The 21,445-nt window shown below is 37.6% G+C and overlaps 1 pseudogene; it reads left to right on the plus strand.

Annotated features, from left to right (window-relative positions):
- Window positions 1-1,852: 1,852 nt before the first annotated feature.
- Window positions 1,853-2,756, plus strand: LOC118580891 (annotated as a pseudogene).
- Window positions 2,757-21,445: the final 18,689 nt, after the last annotated feature.

Raw genomic sequence — 21,445 nt, forward strand, 5'->3', positions numbered from 1 at the left:
TGATGCTATTGTGAATGAAGGCTGTAGCTTCAATATATACAAATCTAATGTATAATACACCTTCATTTTAAATGTTTATTTATTTTTGTATGTATAGATGGTTACGTGTGTGTGTGTGTGTGTGTGTGTGTGTGTGTGTGTGTATACATGTGCGCACACATGCCTAGTGCCTGTGGAGGCCAGAAGAGACACTGGATCCTGAGACTGGAGTTAGAAATGGTTGTGAATTGCCATGAGAGTGCTAAGAATTGAACTTGGGTCCTCTGAAGAGCAGTCAGTGCTCTTAACCTCTGAGTCTCTCTCCAGCCCCTGTAGTACATCCTTTAAATGGTGTCATGGTTTCATTTGTTCAGCAAATGTCAAGGTATATGAAACTGGTGGAAGTCAGAGGATACCCCTCTTATTTTGTATTTTTAATATTATTTATTTTGGGTGGATGGGTGGGTGGGTGAGGGTGGGCACATGCCACAGTGGACATATAGAGGTCTGAGAATAACCTGCATAAGTTGGTTATCTCCTTTTTCCATGTGTTCCAGAGATTGAACTCAGGTCATCAGACTTGCCAGCAAGCATCCTTATCCACTGAGCTGTCTCTCAAGCTCCTTTTTATTTTTAAAGCAATATATGAAACACAAAACTTGTACACATTAGTGGGGTAGTGTGAAGCACTTATCTAATTATTCTTTATCAATAAAAACTCAGGAGTCAGATATTGAGATAAGAACCTAAATGATCAGAGAAGCAGTGGAGTAGTGAACAATGATGGCCTCTCCCTCTCCTTCCTCAATCCAAAAAGGCCAAGACTCTCTCTAAGCCCCACCCTACTACTTCCTATGTCTCTGTCTTTGGTCCTCCAAAACCTCTATGGCTAATTTTGGTCAGTTAGTAGCTAGTTCTGCCCTCTGATTCACAACATATTTTATTGCCAGTCTCACGATCATCAGAATGTGATCAAAATATCCCACAACATTTCCCCTTCTGTCTAAATAAAGAAGGAACAGTTTTAACTCTAACACAGTAAAACTATATACAATAAGAACAATTATCAGGTAATAATTGGATTCACAATGTCCAATCCATTTGCATTTGGCAAATTCAGAGAAAACACTCCATTTTCTATCCTATCTTGGTGAGTCCAAAGTTTTGTACCTAATTCACTTTATACCCTAACTTGTATTACCAAACTAAAACTATTGTTTTAGACCTCAAAGCATTTTCTTAGATAAACAATTTAAGCTTTTATGTCTCTCAACATTATATACTTTACACCTCTTTTCTGAAGTTCTTTTTCTGAATTTGGTAAAAAGGAAAACTGTAACTATAATTATCTAGTCTTCAACTCCATCAGAGACCCAAGAAGAATATAGTATTACCTGAGTAAACAGGAAGTGCAGAGCAAACAAATTCCAAAACTATAGAAATGACAGAGACAGCTGGCTGCCTGGACAGTCACCCAAGTTTCCTCTGCAACATTGGGGCATCCATATTCAACCTACATGCCTACAATACACTATTTTTGGAATTATGAAGGACTGTCCTGCCTTACCTTGGTAAAGTTAGCAGATGCTTTCTTTTGTGTCCTTCTTGTCCAATTTGGAGAGCATACTGTCAGCAGTTGAGTCAAGGGAAGTTTCTTATTCAATGGCTAGCTTTTGCCACAAAGAAAGCAAGCTCCATATGGAAGTTTTTTTGAAGTCCATCATCTTTTCTGAAGGAGATTGGTGCTGCCAGGAGCAGACATGTCTCATTGTCATGAAAAGCCTTATGTTATTAAAACATCTGAAATGGCTTTTCCCCCTAGTGCCACCAGACCCACAGGTCTGTGTGGAGCAGTGACTGCAGGTTGCTGTTCTGCAGGATGGGGTTTGTGAAAGTTGTCAAGAATAAGGCCTATGTTAAGAGATATCAAGTGAGATTTAGAAGGTGGCAAGAGATAAAACTGACTACTATGCTTAGAAATGATTGGTGATCCAAGACAAAAGTAAGTACAACACACCCAAATACAGGATGACAGTTCTTGTAACTAACAGAGATATCATCTGCCAGATTGCATATGTCCATAAAGAAGGGGATATGATAATGATGATAGTATGCTCAGCATATGCACATTAACTGCCAAAATACAGTGTGAAAGTTGGCATGACAAATTATGTTGCAGCCTGTTGTACTGGTCTGCTGCTGGCCTGCAGGCTTCTCAATAGGTTTGGTATGGACAAGATTTATAAAAGCCAAACAGAGGTGACTGGAGATTAATACAATGTGGAAAGCATTGATGGTCAGCCTGGTGCCTTCACTTGCTATTTGGATGCAGGTCTTGCCCAAACTACAACTGGCAATAAAGTTTTTGGGACCCTGAAGAGAGCTGTGGATGGAGGCTTGTCTATTCCTTATAGTACCAAATGATTCCCTGGTTATGATTCTGAATGCAAGAAGTTCAGTGCAACAGTATACCGTAAGCACATCATGGGTCAGAATGTCGTAGACTACATGCACTACCTGATAAAGGAAGACAAAGGTGCATGTAAGAAACAGTTCTCTCAGTACCTCAAGAACAACGTGACTCCAGACGTGATGGCGAAGATATATAAGAAAGCTCATGCTGCTGAGAGAATCCAGTCTATGAGAAGCAATCCAGGAGAGAAGTGAAGAAGAAGAGGTGGAACCAACCCAAAATGTCTCTTGCCCAGAAGAAAGATCAGGTTGCTCAAAAGAAGGCAAGCTTCCTCAGAACTCAGGAAAGGGCTGCTGAGAGCTAAAGCAATTTTCTATGAAGATTCTTTTCATAAAGATAATAAACTTATAGACTAAGCAGCCAAAAAAATCTTAAATGCCATGTTCTGTAGATCTCTAGATTGTCTGAAGACCATCTATCTATCTGAAATATATCTCTGACCTTGGAAACATACCTAACATGGCAACAAATTTGATTGTTATAGAGACTAACTACTAGCCTACATTTCTCCATTATCTTAAACAGTTTGTAATAATAGCCTCTAAGGCTTGAACTGCATTGAACTCCTTAGAACTTTACATCTTTCAATGAGCTGCATAGGGACAATATATTAAATAAGAGTAGAAACAAATATACAGTATAACAAAAATACCCTTAAATTTGTATCAATATACAAAAATACTTTAAACAAGAGTGGAAACATATTCACAGTAAAACAAAAATAGCCTTAAATTTGTATCAATATACAAAAATCTATACAAATGTAAAATATCTGAGACTAGTAGTTGCTTTTTTAGTTTAAAAGTAGATTCAATAATCTACCCTTCTGTCCTATCATTCCTATATCCTCCTTTTTCTTTTCAGAATGAGATCCCTGAATCTAATTTCCTTTGCTTAGTTTCCTCCCTGACTATGACTCATAACAACTTGCCATCAAACCCTCAAATGATGGAAAACATCCATAATTCACTGAACAACCAAAAACCACCCACTCCCCCCTCTGGGAAGTGTAGGCATCATATTTTCTAGACTGCTTCCTGTTATCTGAGGGTGACAACATATTTAGGTAACCCTGAGAAAATTGAGATAATGTTCAACTCCTAGGAGAGTTAGCTGTCATTCAGTCTCTGTGTAATGGGAAAGTGTAGGGTTTATCTGAAGTCCTGGCTGGAATAAACCATGAGGCTGGACCATCTCAGCTAGCCACCTTAAAACTGTCATGAGCAGTTTGTAATCCAAAACTGATCTTTAAGTGGTATTTGTCAGCTTAGTGTGTTACCACAATCCAGGTGGAATCATCACTGGGGAGCCCCATCATCTTTTTGGAGACCTAACAGTTGCTGTTAGGAATGTGCCCAGTTCACTGCAGAAAACAAAACATTTTTAATGTCATATGAAGCAGATCATAGAGGTTAAAGGACCACAATTTGTTATGTAAACCCAGAGCACAAAATTAATTCCTAGTTACCTGATTCAGACTCAAACCAGAAATCATGTACAGGAAGCTAGATGAAGCCTTTTTTGAGAAATAGTACTCTGTATTTCATTAATATCGTGAAAGAAAGTGTAAATTATATATACAAATATATGCAGAGATAATATTTATACCTTAAGAAAAGTTTTAAAAGTTAAAATAAAACCAAGGGATATAAGATTAGTATCAATAGAATAGTCAATTAATTTTAGTTTTTCTTCTGTACCGTATTAGGTAGCTCTTCTGACATGTTACAGAGATTTTGGATTTTCCTTTAACAAGCATGCTTGACTTTAGAGAAGGAGAGAGCCACAGTTCAACTCCAAAGCCAGCTTCAATTTTTAGTTGAACTGGGACTACAAAGAGACTGTTTGTCTTATACATCTGTAGAGAACAGCAGAAACAAACATTTGGAAAGATTTATGAAATTTTATCCTGTTGTAAGTGTGATATAACAATAGGCCAATTTACTCCTTTTCTTGAGACATTTTCTCTGGATGATTCATCCTTTTTCTCCAGTTTTTGTCCAGCTGTCTTCAGATTCCTTAGTTGGAAGTCTTTATTCTCCTGGAAAGACAAAAACAAAAACCTAGCCCACCATAACTTTTGGGAGTTTCCCTTTTTGGCAGGATATATCTGATCAAATGAAAGGCATTTGTTAGTCTTAAAAGTTAGTTTAGAATGTATGATCACACTGATGAACTATCACCTCTTTTAATCAAGAGGTCTCTCCTGTTTGAATCTAACCTTTATCAGTTTTTATGGTATCCATAGCTCTTCTCCTGTGGAAACAAAAGCAAAACCTCTTCCTCAATATAACACATATCCTGGTTTCCATTCTGAGATCAACACATCTTTAAAGTACACAGGCTGATTTAATTCAGTAATTTTTTTCTACTATCCAATGTTTCTCCACAGCTGTTGTTCCTTTCTCATTAGCATTTAGAAAATTTAAAGTTAATAAAGAATTGTGCAATCTATCTCTGGGGGTCTTTATTACCCCTTTATGTTTGTTAAGCATGTCTTTTAAAGTGAGATTAGATCTTCCTATATTACTATTTGTCCTGGAGAATTATGTGGTATACCTGTAATATGCTTTATGTTGTAATATGCAAAAAAACTATCCCATTTTACTAGAGATGTATGCTGGAGTACTGTTGGTCTTAATTTGTACAGGTATCCCCATAATGGTCATAACTTCTAATAAATGTGTAATTATAAAATCAGCCTTTTAAGAACTCAAAGAAGTTGCCCATTGAAATCCTGAATATGTATCTATGGTTTGGTGCATATATTTTAATTTTCCAAACTCTACAAAAATGAAACACATTCATTTGCCAAATTTCATTTCTTTCAGTATCCTTTGGGTTATTTCCTGTAGGTAGTGGAGTTTGGTTGTACAAAAACAAGTAGGACATTTGCTTATAATTTCCTCAGCTTGTTGCCAAGTGATAGTGAAATCCTTTTTCAAACCCTTGCTATTGACATGGTGTTTCTTATGAAATTCATTTCCTACCAATAGCTGATCAATTTCATCATTACCTTGTGCTAGAGAGCCTGGTAGATCTGTATGGGATCTGATACATGGTATATACAAGGGATGATTTCTGTTTCTGATTACTTCTCGTAATTGAATAAATAACAAAGTTAATTCTGAATCATCTGAAATAAGTTCAGTGGTTTCAATATGAAAAACAACTCTTTCTGTATATTGAGACTCAGTAACTATATCAAGAAGTTCTGGAAAATCTAATAATACCATGAGTATAGCATATAATTCTGACTTTTGAACATATCATGAGGGCTTTGAGCAACCCTACTTAAATTTCTTGACTTGTAACCTGCCTTTCCTGATTTATTTGCATCAGTGTATAATGCAGGGGGCTCCAGAAATTGGTGTTCCCATACAATGAGAGGGAGGATACAATTAGTTCTCTTTACAAACTGAAATCCCTTGTTTTGTGATATTTATTGCTAATCTATCAAAAAAAAATTTAAAAATTACTGCAAGTTCTTTACCAATGTTCATTTTCTGCCCATAATGAAATTTAGCATTAGTAAAAGGTACCACAATTTCTGATGGATCAGTTCCTACTAATTGATGGTCTTAATTTTCCTTTCAGAATCAATTCAGAAAACTTTTCTACATAGGTTTTTAATTTTTTACTCTGTTTGTGTGATAAAATATCCATCCTAAGATATTATCTTCTCTCTGCATAAGTATTCCAGTAGGAGAATGCATAGAAGGTAAAATAACCAGATACAATCAGGCTCTGGAGCCAAATGATCCACATGTGCATCCTGTAATTTCTTTTCTACCAAAGTCAACTCTCTCTCAGCCTCAGATGATAATTTTCTTGGACTTTTAAGTCTTTATCACCTTGTAAGGTTTGCAATAAATTACTTAGTTCTTGAATTATCAATCTAATTGTGGGCCATATCCAGTTAATATATTCCAGCAATTTTTGAAAATGATTAAGAGTTCATAATTGATCTCTCTTGATTTGTACTTTCTGTAGTTGAATATTTTGTAAATCTATCTGATATCCTGGGTAATTAGTAGAATCTCCTCTCTGTATTTTTTCAGGAGCAATCTGTAATACCCAACAAGGCAAATTTTCCTTATGTCTTCAAACATTTTTTCTAAGGTGTCTGCATATGAATCAGCTAGTAAGATACCATCCATATAATGGTAAATTATATATTGAGCAAACTGTTTACAAATTATTACCAAAGGCTGTTGTACAAAATATTAACACAAGGTAGGTCTGTGGAAGAACTTTTCCAGTGATATCTTTTAACAGTCTGGAAATTATTATAAGTAGGCATTGTGAAAGCAAACTTTCTCTATTCTGTTCTTGTAAAGGTATAGTAAAAAATCAGTCTTTTAAATGAATCACTATAATAGAACATCCTTTCAGTAATAGAGAAGGCAAGGGAATTCCAGGTTGTAAAGAGCCTGTTGGCTGACTTACCTTATTAATAGCTCTTAGATCTGTTATCAATTCTCCATTTCCCAGATTTATTTTTAATGACAAATATAGGAGAATTCCAGGGACTGGGTTATTCTTCAATATATTGAGCATTTTGCTGCTCCTGTATGAGCTGTTCTAATTCTTGTAATTTTTCTGATGTCAAAGGCCATTGTTCCACCTAGACAGGTTTGCCAATTAAGCTTTTTAAAGGTAGAGCTATTGGTATCTTTGAAAGATCAACAGCTATTGAGCCTTGTTTATGTACAACCTGAAGGGTTGGTAACTGTTCTTGATAATACTTTCAATATTTTTCTCAAAGCGTATGTTAGTTCATGGTTTGTTTCTGAGATTGGAGGAATGTTAATCTGGGTTTTCCATTGCTGTAGCAAATCAAGTCCCCATAAATTCATTGCTATGTTAGCCACATATAGCTTTAATTTTCCTATCTGTCCTTTGGGCTTGTACACTCGACCCATTTTGTACTTTGTTTTACCTAAGATAAAATTTTAATACATAGAAGATGAACATTTTCCTCCTGAAGAGGACAACTTGGATGCCAAGACTGTGATGCAATTACTGTTAGATCTGCCCCTATATCCACTAAATCCTCAGTTACAAAACCATTTATTCATATTTTTAACTTTGGTCTTTAATCATTTATATATGTTTGCCAAAATACTTGTTTTATGGTCTCTCCTGAAACTTTTATCTAGTGATGTTTTTTGTCATCCAGAGCATTACAGTTTTTCACAACAGACATTAAGTCTTTTAATTGTGAAGGAGTTTCCTTAATGCTGAAATGATGGAACTGATTTTGACACAGGGACCTTCAATAGGCCTCCTAATCTGTTTCCTGGTGGCAAAGTATTGCCTATTTCATGCATTCATTAGTCCAATGCTGGCCTTTGCCTCACCCTCTGCATATTCCAGAAGGCCAGGGCCTTCTCTTTGGATTTTCTGTAGAAAAAAATATTGTTTCCGGGAATGCCTTGACTACAATCCATTTTTAGTTGATGTGGTTTACCACAATTAAATCATCTAACCTTTTGATTTTTTTTTTAAAAAATTTTGTTTTTGTTTTTGTTTTTTCAAGACAGGATTTCTCTGTGTAGCTTTGCACCTTTCCTGGAACTCATTCCATAGTCCAGGCAGGCCTCGATCTTAAAATTTTTAGAAATCACTTCTCCCAGCAGGGTGGTGGTAGTGGTGGTGGTGGTGGTGGTGGTGGTGGTGGTGCATGCCTTTAATCCCAGCACTTGGGAGACAGAGGCAGGAGGGTCTCTGTGAGTTCAAGGCCAGCCTGAATTACAAAGTGAGTTCCAGGAAAGGTGCAAAGCTACACAGAGAAACCCTGTCTCAAAAAACCAAAAAAAGAAAAGAGGAGAAGAAAAAAGAAAAAAAGAAAGAAAAGAAAGAAATCATTTCTCCCATCCAAGTATCATCATAAGTGTCAGATCCAATATTGGCTGTATTTCTAATCCATTCATCTATTGGTGCTGATCTTGCCTTTAAAAACCTAATCACCCTTTACATTCTGAATTAGCACTTTCAAAAGCCAAAGATTTAATTAATATTTGTCTAATTTCTGGATCTGATATTTCATTTACAGCTGAAGTCAATCTTTGTAAAAAAAAAAAAAAATCAGTGAAGGCTTCTTTGGGGGCCTTTGTATAATTTTAGTAAATGACTCAGTTTTCTTTCCTGAACCTTCAACCCTGTCCCAAGCATTCAAAGTGGCTGTACAGCATAGTGACCATCAAATGCAATCTGTCTTTTCAAATCATCAAGTTGCCTTCACCGAGATGTTCTTGGGAAATTTCCTTACCTCTAGTCCTACTTCATTGTTCTGTGACCCAAGGTTCCTCTCTCTACCATGTTTTTTCATTGTAACTGAGGACCAGCTTCCAATACTGCGATAACTAAATCTTTCCAGTCTTGTGAAATAATTCTGTTCCAAGTGGCCCATGAATTTAGCATCTACTTTACAAAAGGCGAATGCAGACCATATGAAATCATTGTTTCCTTAAATATCTTTAAATCTAACATTTCTATAGGATCCTCGTTAAGTTCTGAATAGCTGTGGGGGTGCATATCATCTTGTGATTGTTCTTGAATGGTAATTGGATAAATTAAGGTTGGTTTTCTATTAACCTTGGACCCACCTACCTGTAGAGTTTGAGGCCAGGGATGGGAAGCAGCTGGAGGATGCTTAGAGAGGCTGCACCAGGAAAACGGCAGACTCTCACAGAGGGCCTGGAGGGAGGGAAGAAAAGCCAACTGCTGCTGCAGTGGCTGCAAAACCAGCACCAACCAGCTGTCATTATCTTATGCCCCGAGTTGAATGCCAGATGAGCATTTATCTAATTATTCTTTATCAGTGAAAATTCAGAAATTGATTTCGGGGTAAGAACCTGAATGATCAGAGAAGTGCTGGAGTAGCAACCAGTGACCTCCTTTCTCTCTCTTTCCTTGATCCAAAAGGCCTTGGCTACTACTGTCTGTATCACTATCTGCCCTTGGTCCTCCAAAACCTCTATGGCTACTTTTGGTCAGCTAGCTCCACCCTCCAATTCAAAGCAAACTTTATTGGCATCTTGGGAGCATCAGAATTCGATCCAAACATCCCACAACTGTAGTGTATGATGTGTAAGCCTAGTTAAGCATGTATACCTCACCAATTACCTATTCACTCTTCATGATAGAGAAAGCTTCATAAAGAAAGGGACAAAAATGTTAAAACACTTTTATTCTTTGTTAAAGATTTAGTGGGGGTGGGGGCATGCATACACCACATTGCTTGTGTAGAGGTCAATTTCCTACTACTGGTAATTTTTTTGAGGCAGGATCTCTCTTGTTTCTGCAACTATGTTGCATACTCTAACTTCTGACCAATTCTCCTATCTCTGCCTCCCCTCTCACTGTAGGCATACTGGGAGTACAATGTGTATCACCACATGCTGCTTTTTTCATGTGTGTGCCAAACTCAAGTGGTCAGGTTTGCATGACATATTTTGGTTCCAGGGAGGTGGGAGGATCAGGTTTTGTTTTGTTTTGTTTTGTTATGTTTTGTTATGTTTTGTTTCACAGTAGAGCCATCTCTCTCACTCCAGAGTGGAAAAATTTTTTTTAGCTGTGTTCCTCATGATAGTGACTTCTGAGCAATTTCACTAAGCTTTTGTATAGTTACTGTGGCACTTTCTGCCCATTAAGAAAAGAGAACAATCCAGACCTTGTGACTCACATCTGTAATCCAGCACTCAGGGGGCAGAAACAGGAAGATCAGGAGTTCAAGGTCATTCTCAGCAATCTAATAAGTTTGATATCAGTCTAGGTTACATGAGACCTTGTTTTAAAAATCAGAAGAGAAAAGGGGAGAAGGGGAAGGGTAAGAGGAGGGGATGAGGAGGGCAATGGAAGACCGCAGATTGTGTGCTGTGGCTTTACATGATAAACTATGTCTCAAACTGTTTTGCTCACTCACTCTTCTTTGCTCTGTTTGACAGGCTGAATGAAGCTCACTGAAAATGAATGAGTTTATAAATACGTATGAGTGTTATTGCAGTATCTTACAATTCGCAAAAGCCTTTCCTAGTTGTTTTATTTACAGTGTAGATTTGCCTAGCAAACACTTTAGGCAATTCACAGGTAAGTTCAGAATACACGGGGTTTTTTTTGTTGGTTTTTTTGTTTTGTTTTGTTTTTGTTTTTGTTTTTGCTGTGCAGTATGCAAACCTGATTATGGAGAGATGTCTTATCAATTAAGAGCAATTGCTGCTCTTTCAGAGGACTGGAGTTTGGGTCTCAGGTTCCACATAGGCTTCTCACAACCAAAGATCCACTACATCTGACCTCTGAGAGCAACTGCACTCATATACAACATACCTCTACCCAGACACATCCATACACAGAATTAAAAATAATAATTATTAATAATAATAAACAGTTAAATAAAATAAATAATTAAAAATATTTTTCAAAGTATTTCCTTGGGTTGAGAACTGACGTAAAAATGGACAAGCAGAAGAAAGAACTTGTTGACACAGCCACATAAATTACTCTCTTTCCTGTTGCTGGTTATGAATTTTAATACCCTGCTTTCTGGCTTTTCAGTTTCTATGAGCCAAACCAGCCCCCCAGCAGCACCTTTCTCCCTGCCTGACTCTACTTGGCGAGCTGAAACTGATTGGTTTTAGGTTTTTGTTGTTGGTTTGTTGTTGTTGTTGTTGTGTTTTGTTTTGTTTGCCTTTTGAGACAGTCGCCTTATATCCATAGAGCCTTGGCTGGCCTGGAAATTGTTGTATAAACCAGGCTGACCTTGAACTGGCAGCTGCATTCCCATTTCAGCCTCCTGAATGCTGGGATTGTATGCAGCATCGCCCTAGACTTGGAGCTGAATTTTGATTTTCTACCTCCCTTGTTGACTTGAGAAGTCTTCTGGTGCATTTGTCTCCAACTTCTGCCTTCCTCCTGCTTGAACTGTCTGGAGACACAGCAGCTATTCAGAAACAACAAAAAACAAAAAGCTTATGCACTCATTATACTTAATACTTTCTTAAATATTTTAAGAAATAACTTAGTATATAACTTAATATTTTGCCAAAAATAAGTTTAAAGGATTGTTAATTCAGTAAGGATTTATTTCATTCTTTTAACACAAGGTAAAAAAACTATTTCTAAAATTTAAATTTATTTGTAAATAACTTTCAAGTTAATTTTAGCTTGACATTTTCTAAAACTTTTTTGTTGTTGTTGTTGTTGTTTGTTTTTCGAGACAGGGTTTCTCTATGTGGCTTTGATGCCTGTCCTGGAACTCACTTGGTAGCTCAGGCTGGCCTCGAACTCACAGAGATCTGCCTGGCTCTGCCTCCCGAGTGCTGGGATCAAAGGCATGTGCCGCCGCCACCACCCAGCTAAAACATCTTTTTAATTAAAAAAAAAAATCAGCTATAATAAATATCGGTGCATGCAGTAGGATTATCATTATTATTACATGTTTGCATGTCTGTGTGTATGCATGGGCTTCTGTGTGATCACAAAACAACTTTAGAAGTTAGTTTTCCCCCTCCTCCATGTGGGTCCTGGGAGGAAAAGATGGCCAAGCTTGGTGGCATGCATTCTTCCCCCCAAGCTATGCCACCAGCTCCTGCTTAAGCACATGCTTTGTGTAAACTGATGTTTTCAGTGCTCTTAGCTAGATAGTCAATATTGCATTGCAAAGTATTAAGTCTACATTTTTGAGTTTTAAATTATTTTATTATATATGTTCAGACATATATATTTTATTATATGATATTTATTTATTATGTACACGTACACATGGCTTGTGTGTGTGTTATGCATAGTGCCAGTGTAGAAGCCAGAGGACAGTGTGCTAGAGTTGTTTCTCTCTTCCTCCCGTGTGGGTCCTGGAGCTTGCATTCACTTTGTCAGGCCTGGCATTGACAGCAAGGACTCTTACCAACTGAGCCCTTTCCAACCCCCCTGCCCAAGTCCATGTTTGTTGTTGTGAGAAAAAGCCAAATGGTTTCCAAAGTTGTTGCATGCACCTTTTTCCCCTTTAACTAGGGATGAGTAGAGATTCTAACTGTTTCACATTCTTTGCAATACTTGCTGTTGGCTGCAATTCTTATTACATTTCTTGTTGGAAAGTAATCACAGTAGGCTGGAGAGATGACTTAGCTATTAAGAGCACTGGCTGCTCTTGCAGTGGACCCAGGTTCAGTTTCCAGCACCCATATGGCAGCTCACAACCATTTGTAACTCCAGTTCCGGGGATCCAACACTCTCTTCTGGCCTCTGCCAACACCAGGCACGCACATGGTACACTTTCATGCAGGCAGGCAAATATGCATCCACATAAAATAAACAAATCTTTTTTAAAAAGACATCACAGTATGTGAAGTATCCGTGTTTATAGACATTTTTAAACTAAATAAAGATGCTGAGATTTGTATATATTTACTGGCCACTGTGATGGCTCATCTTTATTGTTGGTTGGACTGGAGTTAGAGTCACCTAGGAGACATACCTCTAAGCTTGTCAATGAGGGCCTTCCTATTGATGTTTAATTAAGAAGGAAGGCTCATCCTGAATGCTGATGACACCACCCTGTGGAGTAAGGTCCTGTGATGAATACATAGGGGAAACAGAAGAAGCAAGTTGAGTGTCATCATTAATAGCTCCTCCCCCCTCTGTCTCCTAACTATGGAAACAATGTGACCAACCATCTCACACTCCTACTACCAGGCCTTCCCACCATGATGGACTGTGCCCTCCCAAGGTTGCTTCTCATCAGGTAAAACTAATCAATATAGTCATTTATATATCCTTACACACTTCCTTTATAACAATATCTAACATTTTGTCCAGTTTTACTCTAATAATTTATCTTTTAGTGGTGAAGGATTATTTTTTTATTTTATTTTTATTAGATGCCCCTTAACTGAAGAATGGATTAAGAAAATGTGGTACATATACACAATGGAGTACTACTCAGCAGAGAAAAACAATGACATCATGAAATTTGCGGGCAAATGGATGGAACTAGAAAATATCATCCTGAGTGAGGTAACCCAAACCCAGAAGGACAAACATGGCATGTACTCACTCATAAGTGGATACTAGATATAAAGCAAAGAATAATCAGACTGCAACCCACAGAACCAGGGAGGCTACATAGCAGGGGGGACCCTAGGATGACTGTGGCTTATAATAAGTTTTGGTTTTACTCAATCACTGAACAAGCTTCAGTGAAATATTTCACTGTTAGGATAAGAATTTATACTATTTATACTATTATCAAGCTGATAATAGAAAAAATAAAATAATAAAAGAAAGAAATTTTTCATTCATTTTACATACCAATCAAAGATTCCCCCTCTTCCCTTCTCCCAACCCCCAGCCTCCCCCTCCTAGCCTACCTCCCCTTCCCCCTACAAGAAGGCAAGGCCTCCCATGGGGAGGCACATCCAATAGAGGCAAGTCCAAGCCCTTCTCCCTGCCTCAAGGCTGCAACAGGTGTCCCATCATAGGTAGTGGGCTCCAAAAAGCCCACTCATGCACCAGAGATGGATTCTGATCCTACCACCAGGGGGACCCTTAAGCAGATCAAGCTACACAACTGTCTCACCATGCAGAAGGCCTAGTCAGTCTCATGCAGGCTCCACAGCCAATGATCCAACTTTCATGAGTCCCTAGTAGTTTGGTTTGGTCATCTCTGCAGTTTTCCCCATCGTGACCCTGATGCACTTGCTCATAGAACCCCTCTTCTCTCTCTCTTTGACTGGACTCCTGGAGCTCTGCCTGGTGTTTGGCTGTAGATCTCTGCATCTGCTTCCATCAGTCACTGGAGAGAAACTCTGTGATAACAGTTAGGGTATTCACCAGTCTGATCACTAGGGTAAGCCAGTTCAGTTCAGGCACCCTCTCCACTATTTCTAGTAGTCCAAGCTGGGGTCATCCTTGGGGATTCCTGGCACCTTCCCTAGCACTGAGTTTCTCTCTATCACCATGATGTCTCCCTCTATCATGGTATCTCTTTTGTTGCTCTCCCCCTCCCTTCCTGTTCCAGCTCGACCATCCCATTCCCTTATGTTCTCATCCCCCATCCCCTACCCTCCATTGCCCACCCCTCACCCCCAGTTCACTCATGGAGATCTCATCTATTTCCCCTTCCCAGGGTGATCCATGTGTCCCTCCTTGGGTATTCCTTGTTAGCTAGCTTCTCTGGAGCTATGGGTTATAGTCTGGTTATCCTTTGCTTTGTATCAAGTATCCACTTATAAGTGAGTACATACTATATTTTTCCTTCTGAAGTTTGGGTTACCTCACTCAGGGTGATATTTTCTAGTTCCATCCATTTGCCTGCAAATTTCATGCTGTCATTGTTTTTCTCTGCTGAGTAGTACTCTTTCGTGTATATGTACCACATTTTCTTAATCCATTCTTCTGTTAAGGGGCATCTAGGTTGTTTCCAGGTTCTGGCTGTTACAAATAATGCTGCTATGAACATAGTTGAGCATGTGTGCTTGTGGTATGACTGAGCATTCCTTGGGTAGTGGTATAGCTATGCCTCGAGGTAGATTGATTCCCAGTTTTCTGAGAATCTGCCATACTGATTTCCAAAGTGACTGTACCAGTTTGTACTCCCACCAACAGTGGAGGAGTGTTCCCCTTGCTCTAAATCCTCTTCACAATAAGCTGTCTGTGCTTTTGATCTTATCCATTCTGACAGGTGTAAGATGGTATCTCAGAGTCGTTTTGATTTGCATCTCCCTGATGACTAAGGATGATAAGCAATTCCTTAAATGTCTTTTGGCCATCTGAAATTCTTCCTTTGAGAATTCTCTGTTTAGCTCCATAGCCTATTTTTTAATTGGATTGTTTGGTATTTTGATTCTTGAGTTCTTTATATATTTTGGAGATCAGCCCTCTATCAGATGTGGGGTTGGTGAAGACCTTTTCCCATTCTGTAGCTGTCATTTTGTCTTATTTACTGTGTCCTTTGCCTTACAGAAGCTTCTCAGTTTCAGGAGATCCCATTTATTAATTCTTGTTCTCAGTGCCAGTGCTACTGGTGTTATATTTAGGAAGCGGTCTCCTGTGCCAATGCATTCAAGTGTAGCATGAATCTTAAAGAGTTCTTGTTAATAAAATCAAACCTGAGGCCAGTTATGGGATGAATGCTGGAAGATCAGAGAAGTAGAACAAGCCACAGCTACCTCACCTCGCCAGTTCCTCAGCTGGTCTTGTTTCCTCAGACTGGAAGCTTCTGAGTCCTCATCCAAATGATCTCAGCTGACTGCTTCTCGAAAGTCTGAATGCTTAACCAGCCAAAAGCTGCTAGTTTCTGGTCTTCATGTCTTATATATCTTTCTGTTTTTGTCATCACTCCCTGGGATTAAAGGCTCATTTCTTGGGATTAAAGGCTCATTTCTTGGGATTAAACCTGGCTGTTTCCAGTGTGGCCTTGAACTCACAGAGATCCAGAGGGATTTCTGTCTCTGGAATGCTAGGATTAAAGGCATGAGTGCCACCATTTTCTAGCCTCTGTATCTAGTGGCTGTCTGTTCTGTGACCCCAGATAAATTTATTAGGGTACACAATATTTTGGGGAACACAATACCACCACATTCAAGACTATTTCCTACTTTCTCTTCTATCATGTTCAGTGTAACTGGTTTTAAATTAAGGTCTTTGATCCACTTGGACTTGAGTTTTATACATGGCAATAGATATGGATCTATTTGAAATCTTCTACATGTTGACAGCCAGTTATGCCAGCATCATTTGTTGAAGATGCTTTCTTTTCTCCATTGTAGAGTTTTGCCTTCTTAGTCAAAAATCAGGTGTTCATAGGTATGTGGATTAATGTCATGGTCTTCAATTGGTTTCCACCAGTCCACGTGTCAGTTTTTATGCCAATACCAAACTGTTTTTATTACAATAGCTCTATAGTAGAGCTTGATGTCAGGGATGGTGATGCCTCCAGAGGTGGTTGTGCAGAATTCTTTTAGCTATCCTGGGAAATTAAGACTTCCTAAAATTCAATGAAAATGAATGTACTACATACCCAAACTTATGGGACACTATTTAAGCAGTACTAAGAGGAAAATTCATAGCACTAAATGCTCACATAAAGAAGTTGGAGAAATCTCACATTAGTGACTTAACATCTAAAAGCTCTAGAACAAGAAGCAAAGTCACCCAGAATGAATAGACAAATAATAATCAAGAAATAATCAAATTGAGAGCTGAAATCAATAAAATAGAAACAAAGAGAACAACACAAAGAATCAATGAAACAAAGAGTTGGTTCTTTGAGAAAATCAACAAGATAGACAAGCCCTTATCCATACTAACCAAAAGGCAGAGAGAGCATCAAAATTAACAAAATCAAAAACAAAAAGGGAGACATAGCAACAGACAACAAGGAAATCCAGAGAATCATCAGGTCATACTTCAAACACCTGTACTCTTCAAAATTGAAAATTCTAAAAGAAATGGACAATTTTCTGGATAGGTACCATATACCAAAGTTAAATCAAGACCAGATAAACAATTTAAATAGACCAATAACCCCTAAGGAAATAGAAATGGTCATTAAAAGTCTCCCAACCAAAAAAGCCCAGGACCAGATGGTTTCAATGCAAAATTCTACCAGATTTTCAAAGAAGAGTTAATACCAATACTCTTCAAATTGTTCCATTCAATAGAAACAGAAGGAATGTTACCAAACTTCTTTTATGAGGCTACAGTTACTCTGATTTCTGAGCTACACAAAGATGCAACAAAGAAAGAGAACTACAGACTAATATCCCTCATGAACATTGATGCAAAAATACTCAATAAAATATTGTCAAACAGAATCCAAGAACACATAAAAAAAATAGCCACCATAATCAAGTAGGCTTCATCCCAGGGATACAAGGATGGTTCAACATACAAAAGTCTATAAATGTAATACACAATATAAAAAAAACTGAAAGAAAAAATCCACATGCTATTTCATTAGATGCTGAAAAGGCCTTTGACAAAATCCAACACTTCATGATAAAAGTCTCAAAGAAATCAGGAATATAAAGAACATACCTGAACATAATAAAGGCAATTTACAGCAAGCCAACAGCCAACAATCAAACTAAATGGAGAGAAACTCAAAGTGATTCCACTAAAATCAGGAACAAGACAAGGCTGTCCAATCTCCCCAATTTTATTCAATATAGTACTTGAAGTTCTATCTAGAGCAATAAGACAACAAAAGGAGATCAAGGGGATACAAATTGGAAAGAAGAAGTCAAACTTTCACTATTTTCAGATAATATGATCATATACATAAGTTTACCCAAAAATTCTACCAGGGAACTCCTACAGCTGAAAAACACCTTCAGTATTGTGGCAGGATACAAGATTGACTAAAAAAAAATCAGTAGCCCTCCTATATACAAATGACAAATGGGATAAGAAAGAACATTGCCCTTTACAATAGCCACAAATAATATAAAATACCTTGGGGTAACTCTAACTAAGCAAGTGAAAGATCTGTATGACAAGAACATTAAGTCTCTGAAGAAAGAAATCAAAGAAGATATCAGAAAATAGAAGATCTCCCATGCTCATGGATAGGTAGGATCATTATAGTAAAAATGACAATCTTACCAAAAGCAATCTACAGATTCAATGCAATCAATCCCCATCAAAATCCCAACACAATTCTTTACAGACCTGGAAAGAACAATACTCAACTTCATTTGGAATGCTTATATTTTTAAATAGTCTGGATACAAGTCAGATATGTTGGAATATTTCTTTCATAGTCTGGATTGATTTTTATTTTTATTTTTTTCCTGTAGAAATGTCTCATTGAATAGCTCAGGATACTTGGAAAGACTGGGGATCCTCCTACCTCAACCTCCCAAATGCTGGATTACAGGTGAGCACTGTTTATCTGGTTCTCACTTTCCTCATAGTATACTCTAAAGCAGGGCAGTCGTCATTTGTAAGGCATCTGTTCTGTCCGATCTATGCATACATGTCACTTGTGTTTGGTGCTGTCACTAGCCAGGTTTCCTAACACAAGATCACAGACATTCATGCCTATGTTTTCTCCTGAGTTTTAGTGTTTTAAGCATATTTTTGTCTGTGATTCATTTTAAATTAATTCTTGCATGTGATGTCCTAAGAGTCCCACCTCATCTTTGCAGGATGCTCCATTGTTCCAGCACCATTTGTTGGACAGACCATCAGATCTTTCCCTGTTGCATTACTTGAACATTTTTGATGACAATCAATCGACGAAGCTAGAGGTAGAATGCTTGTGGTGGGAGGCTTGCCTTTCAACTCAAGACCCTGGGTTCAATCCCAGCCCACCAAAAAAGCTCATCAAAAATATAAAAGGTTATTTGTGGACTCTCAACCTGGTCAATATGTATGTCCGTATGCTAGAAGCTTGCCATCGTGACTGCAGTTACCCTGACGCACACTTTGAAGCTCATTTGTGTAAGTCCTCCACATTTGTTTCCCCCTTTCCAGATTGTCGCAGTTATTCTGGGTTTCTCAGATTTGCATATGAATTTTAAGATCAGCTTGCCAATTTCTGCAAAAAGGCTGCCGAGATTTTGATAGAGACTGTGTTGAAACTGTAGACGATTGTTAACTACTGCCATATTGTCTTCCTACTGTGAGCACAAGAAGTCCTTCCACTTAATCTTTTCAGTGATGTTTTATACTCTATATTCCTCAATGTATAAGACTCATCATTTGTTAATCTTATTCCTATTTTACCCTTAACATTATTATAATGGAATTGTTTTCTTAATTGTATTGTTGTATTGTTTGTTGCTAGCATATAGAAATAGAACTGATTCTTTTAGAACCATTGAGATGTCCCAACAGACAAAGACACCTGCCATGAGAGCCTGGAGACCTGAGTTGTTAAATCCCTGGATTCACATGAATGTGAAAAGAGAGAACCAAGCCTACAAAGTTGTCTTCTGACCTCCACATACACACAAAAGTCTGTTTTTATTGTCAAAGAATTGATTTTATATATTGAACATTTATCCTGCAACCATGCTAAATGTATTTACTAGTATAAATGCAGCATATATGGAAGGATTCCTTAGGATCTCATCCTTAGATCTCCTGTAATAGAGACATTTTAACTTCTTTACAACCAAGGTGACTTCTATTTCTTTTTCTGGTCCAAATGCCCTAGCTAATAACTATACTGTTTAAGGGATGTGGCAAGAGCAAGTATCCTCACAGCATCCTTGATGTTTACTAGGGAGAACTTGAAATCCTTCCTCATTAACTCAAATGTTGGCTGTACATTTTTTCTAAGTGTCCAATAACAGGCAATGTGTTCCATTCTATTCTTAACATACTTAATGGTTTGTAACATGAAAAGGTATTGGATTCGGTCAAGTGCTTTTTTCCAATTAATAAAATTATCATGTTTTGTCCTTTATTCTAGTATCTTTATTGATTTTTATGTGTTGGATCAACTTTTCATTGCTCAGATAAATGCCATTTTATCATGATAATCCTTTTCATAGGTTATTGGATTCAGTTTGATGGCTTTCAATTTTCTTTTTGATACAGTCTTACTCTGTAGTGCAGGCAGGCTGGCCTGAAATTCATTATGTAATCCAAACTAGCTTCAAACTCACAGCAATATTGCTTTGACCTCCCAAGTATTGGTATTACAAGTATAAGCCATTATGCCAAGCAACTTCATGACTTTTGTGAAAGAAATTTATAAATACCGTAAAGGATAATGATCATAGGCGATATGGAAGCATACAGTTCAGTCATTTCCAAAGTTTGCTTTTCTCCTATTTTTTCCTGGCTTTGTCATAAAGTGTGCTGACTTGTTAAGAATTATTCCTTCTTCTTCTGTTTTGGTGGGGTTTTTTAAATTTTTTTTAATTCATAAGGAAATAGTGTCATTTTTGAATATTTGATTCAATTACTTCATCTGGTCTTAGGATTTTTCTTTGTGGTAGTGGTGGGTTGTTACTGTTTAAGATTTATATAATTTGAATCACACGTATATGTGTGCATCTATATGTGGGTATGTGTATGTATGAGTGCAGTGCCAGCAGAATCCAGAAATGGGAAGTGGATCCTCTTGGAATTAGAGTAATAGATGGTTGTTAGCCATATGTCAGTGCTGGTAATTGAACATGTGTCCTCTGAAAGAGCAGCATCAAGGCTCTTAACTGCTGAGACATCTCTTCTGACCTAGATCAGGTCTTTTAAACAAATAGCAATTGTTAAGTCAGTATTTCCTGTCCATTACAGGAATGTTCTTATCTTTCTGGGAAATATGTACAGATAGCATTTTGATACACTTTCATATTTTCTATAATTTTCTGGTTTCCATTACCTCATTCTTAAAGAATGATAGCACATTGAAGTGATAGAGGACTTCTGTCTCATACAACAGAAAATATGAAGGATAGCTTTGAAAAGTTGAGCAAGGTAAGCATTAGGACAAACACTGTCTTGCTCTTGTTACCTTACAGAATCTCTGCTCTTCTTTTTAATGCTGCTTGATTCTTTATCTCATGATAGTGGTGAGATCTTGGTATCAGTCTTAGAGATATATTTATATAGAAAACACTTATTGTTTTTGCCTTGTTTTCAGTCAAATATCTCCGCTACAATCCACTATCTCTCAGTCTATCATAGACATTTTTAATATAGCATTACATTCCATATTACACTAAGACTTGCTTTCATTTTAGAATCCTCAATAATAGAGAACTCATGAATCCCCTATCAACTGATCAAAGTTACAGAATTAAGAGCCAGATATGGTGGCACAAGCCTTCAAACCCAGAACTCTGGAGGCAGAGGCAAGCCTATCTCTTTGAGTTCAAGGCCAGCCTGATCTATATAGTGAGTTTCAGGACAGACAGAAGGCTATGTAGGGAGATCCTGCCTAAAACAAACAAACAAACAAAAATGATAAAAGGAGAGAACTTGTTTTCACTATAACCAGAAAAGCAGTACCATTGTGAACTAACAAAAATTGTTACC

Source organism: Onychomys torridus, chromosome 3 (assembly GCF_903995425.1).
Source record: "Onychomys torridus chromosome 3, mOncTor1.1, whole genome shotgun sequence".
Taxonomy (NCBI): domain Eukaryota; kingdom Metazoa; phylum Chordata; class Mammalia; order Rodentia; family Cricetidae; genus Onychomys; species Onychomys torridus.